A 4842-nucleotide genomic window follows, 5' to 3' on the forward strand; every position below is an offset into this window, starting at 1 on the left:
CTTTCATGCATTGGAGAAGGAAATGGCAACCCACTCCAGTGCTCTTGCCTGGAGAATCCCAGGGACGGGGGAGCCTGGTGGGCTGTCGTCTATGGGGTCGCACAGAGTCGGACACGACTGAAGTGACTTAGCAGCAGCAGCAGCAGCATCGTGCAGTGAAGGAAGGGGACACATTAAAAACTGGGTCTAAATTTAAGGGAAAGTGCGCTGGGGCCCTGTACTACAACATTCAGGAGGACAGCAAGAGTGACTACCGGGAAGTGTTGCTTTGCCTGAGTTGTAGGGGTGATGCCTGACATGTAACAGGTGTCCAGAAGTGGGCCATCTGTGCTTCCAGCTGACAGTTCTACAAAATCAGTTTGCTATTAACGATCCCCTTGTGCCCATCCCCATGAGGATGACATTAGCATTGCCTTTTCCCCCACCCTGCCTAAGCACTCCTAGTTTTCCAAGCAAGTCTCTCCTTTTAGTCAAAGAAATGAACTTTCAAAACAGTCAGAAGTAAAATCTATGATATAAAACACTTTGCTTGCCTCTTTTGCACTGCATGGTAAACAGAAGCAAAACAAAACCCAAATATATTCCAAGTACCTTTCCATGTTAAAATTTATCTGCAACATCATTTTTAAAGGCTGTCCATGTTAAAATTCACCTGCAACACCATTATTATAGAAGTACCATAATAAGAAGCACCTATTTATGTGCCAGACGTATCTTAGACCACTCAATTCTCACAACTCCATGATATAGATATCATTATTGTTCCACTGTCCCCATTTTTTTTATTGGCTGTACTCTGGGGCTTGTAGGATCTTAGTTCCCTGACCAGGGATTGAACCTATGCCCCCTGCAGAGGAAGCACAGAGTTCTATCCACTGGACTGTCAGGGAATTCCCTATTGTCACCATTTTAAATTTAGAAAACTGAAGGTCAGAGAAATTAAGCAACTTGCCTAGTAATACAGCTAATAATTGCTCGAACTGGGACTCAAACACAGATAAGGAAGGTCATTTATTTAATCTGTTCCCTGTTGCAGGACATTCATACGGTTGCCACATATAAATAATGCTATGATAACAACCTTTAAGCTAATCTTTACATATATTCTTAATGAATTCTTTAGGATAAATTCATAGAGTTGGAATTTCTGGATCACAAGGCTGTTGATACCCATTGCTGAACTACCCTCCAGAAAGCTCATACAAATTCACTTTCCAGCAGTGTTATGAAAATCTTGATTTCCTTGTACTTCTCCAACATTGGATATTACTGCTAATTTTTAAAAAATTGTATGCCCGGATTTCCTTGGTGGTCCAGTGGTTGAGAATCTTCCTTGTAATGCAGGGGGACATGGGTTCAATCCCTGGTTGGAAAACTAAGATCCCACATGCCACTTGGGAGCCTGCATGCCACAATTAGAGAGTCTGTGCATTTTTCCACGGACTGTGATGAGAGATCATGTGTCACAACCTGATGCAACCAAATAAATGTTTTTTTTTTTTAAACTGTATGCCAACTCTTAAGGGATATTATAAAAGTAATCTATTTTCCAAAGCAAGTAGAAAACACTGAGATTTATCCAATAAAGAGTTTTGGATATTCTCTCCCAATGTACCCCAATATTAGCATTAATCATTGAGAAGTTGTGCAGTAACACGCACCAAATCTTAAAAAAAAATTAGTTTTACCTTTAAAAAGTTCTCATATTTATTTCCACACACATACATATCTTTAAACAAGCAGAATTTTAACAAGTTTAATTCATGCTACTGATGCTCATATCATCATCATTCAAAATGCCCAGAAAGTTCACAATATAGAAGGTGCAACACTAGGTTTATAAGATTTACAATCTAATTGAAAAGACATGATTACTTGAACTTAAATATATAATACATTCTATGTACAAGGTGGTGCTTTATCTAAATGATAAATGATTGCTATTGAATACAAAACAAAAGAAGAGAATTGCACGGTGTGGCAAACTTCTAATTATGAAAGACTTCCTGGAAGTGATTATTTTTAACTGATGTCTAAAGGAGTACACATCAAGGCTATATATTGTCACCCTACTTATTTAACTTATATGCAGGGTACATCGTGTGAAATGCTAGGCTGGATGAAACACAAGCTAGAATCAAGATTGCCGGGAGAAATATCAATAACCTCAGATATGCAGATGACACCACCCTTATGGCAGAAAGCAAAGAGGAACTAAAGAGCCTCCTGATGAAAGTGAAAGATGAGAGTGAAAAAGCTGGCTTAAAACTCAACATTCAGAAAACTAAGATCATGGCACCTGGTCCCATCACTTCATGGCAAATAGATGAGGAAGCAAAGGAAACAGTGACAGACTACTTTCTTGGGCTCCAGAATCACTGCAGATGGTGACTGCAGCCATGAAATTAAAAGATGCTTGCTCCTTGGAAGAAAAGTTATGACAAACCTGTGAAGTGAAAGTCGCTCAGTTGTGTCCAACTCTTTGTGACCCCATGAGCTATACAGTCCATGGAATTCTCTAGGCAAAATACTGAAGTGGGTAGCCTTTCCCTTCTCCAGGGGATCTTCCCAATCCAGGGATTGAACCCGGGTTTCCCACATTGCAGGTGAATTCTTTACCAACTGAGCTATCGGGGAAGCTCATGACAAACCTAGACAGAATATTAAAAAGCAGAGACATTACTTTGCTGACAAAGGTCCATCTAGTTAAAGCTATGGTTTTTCCAGTAGTCATGTATGGATGTGAGAGTTGGACCATGAAGAAAGCTGACTGCTGAAGAATTGATGCTTTTGAACTGTGGTGTTGGAGAAGACTCTTGAGAGTCCCTTGGACTGCAAGGAGATCAAACCAGTCAGTCCTAAAGGAAATCAGTCCTGAATATGCATTGGAAGGACTGATGCTGAAGCTGAAGCTCCAATACTTTGGCCACCTGATGTGAAGAACTGACTCATTTGAAAAGACCCTGATGCTGGGAAAGATTGAAGGCAGGAGGAGAAGGGGACGACAGAGGATGAGATGGTTGGATGGCATCACCAACTCGATGGACATGAGTTTGAGCAAGCTCCAGGGGTTGGTGATGGACAGGGAAGCCTGGTGTGCTGCAGTCCATGGGGTTGCAAAGAGTCAGACACAACTGAGTGACTGAACTGAACTGAAAAGACAGGAAGGAATCGGTTTAGCTTCAGACAAAGGCTCAGAATTTCCTAATGGGAAAAACTTTATCCGGGAAATCCTGAGAAGATTGCCTGACTGAAATTGATGACATCAATAAGGATACAGTGTGAAATGTCTGTGGAAGGTAGGGTTTGAAACTGAGCTGAGCTAGATAATTATAAGCCACAATAAAACTTTTAAATTGAACAAAATATGGATCAAATATTGGACTTGGTTGGTCTTTTAGTAATAACTTGGAAAATTAATTGCAGAAAAGGCATTTAGAAGAGAATTCTCCCAAAGGTTAAGTACTATAGGTGGTATATGCAAGGGAGTTGTTTCAGGTAATTTTTCTATATGAAACTAAGTTTTAAAATAGAAATAGTTTCCTGAGATGTCAATAAACGTCACTGGTATCTTTCGTGTATTAATAAATTTCCCATTGTGTCATTCTCTCACACTTTAGGGGAAAAAAGTCCTTGGGAGGAAGCAAGAGTACCAGCACCAGGAATGGTGTCACAGGGCAGGGAGGGTAGGAGTGGGAGCAGGGGCCTGGGAGGGTGCTAGGTGAAGCTGATTCCCAAGTGTTCTCTCTAGTGAAGGAATTAAGATAGGAGGAAACATCATGCTTAGTTCCATTTAAGAGAAACCACAGAAAACTAATATTGTAAAGACATTAAATTTTAAAAATGCTTAACTTTCCTAGGTTTGCTAATTTTAACCTATTTCTTACTACAGTTACTAGAGATAAAGCACTTAGAAAATTCTGAACAAGGGTTATATGCTGTTTATGAATGCCTCTGCCTAGTTCCCCAAACAATTTAAAATGGGTTATGCAGACACTGAACATGAACTAAATGTAGGCTAGAAGGACAGAGCATAAAGCAGGATAAGGAATGTATTACACACTCACTATCACGTGGGCCATAAATTAGATTTAGAGTTCGTAGTTGCCAATGTGTAAAGCATAACCAAATCAGGTAAACAAACACTGGTAGCCATAAGGTAGCCATAAAATTAAAACAAATTGCTCAAGTAAAGTCCAACTGTTCCCGACAGGAAGATGAAAAACTTTTCCTGCTTTTGCTGGAGTAGAGGGAGGTGGAGATGGAGAAGACAGAGCTGCACCAAGTTTAACAGAGTTTCCAGGAAGAGAATTCCTAGTGGAGGAGTTGGAAACAGGCATGCCAACCTCAGAGGTTTCAGGGGATACAGCAAAGGGGTAACTCGGGGGAAGACATAGTCTCCATAAGCAGAAGAGGACCTCCATTACTGCTCATCAGAAGTGGGGCTTCCCTGGTGGTCCAGTGTTTAAGACTCCATGCTCCCATCGCAGGGGGCAAAGGTCTGATCCCTGATCAGGGAACTAAGATCCTGCGGGCTGTGTAGTGCGGCCAAGAAAATAAAAAGTGGGGTGGGGTGGAGTGATTTCCTGACAGTGGTGAAGAAAAATTTGAGCTTAATTCAGAAAATAATTGTGAGATAGCATATTTTTACAAGGTTTGTACATATACATCTCTATTTGTGTGTTAAATGGCACCCATAATTCTTTATAGCTCAGGGCTTCCCTTATAGCTCAGTTAGAAAAGAATCTGCCTGCAATGCAGGAGACCTGGGTTTGATTCCTGGGTTGGGAAGATCCCCTGCAGAAGGAAACAGCAACCGAATCCAATATTCTTGCCTGGAGA

Source organism: Bos indicus x Bos taurus, chromosome X (assembly GCF_003369695.1).
Source record: "Bos indicus x Bos taurus breed Angus x Brahman F1 hybrid chromosome X, Bos_hybrid_MaternalHap_v2.0, whole genome shotgun sequence".
In the NCBI taxonomy this organism is placed as follows: domain Eukaryota; kingdom Metazoa; phylum Chordata; class Mammalia; order Artiodactyla; family Bovidae; genus Bos; species Bos indicus x Bos taurus.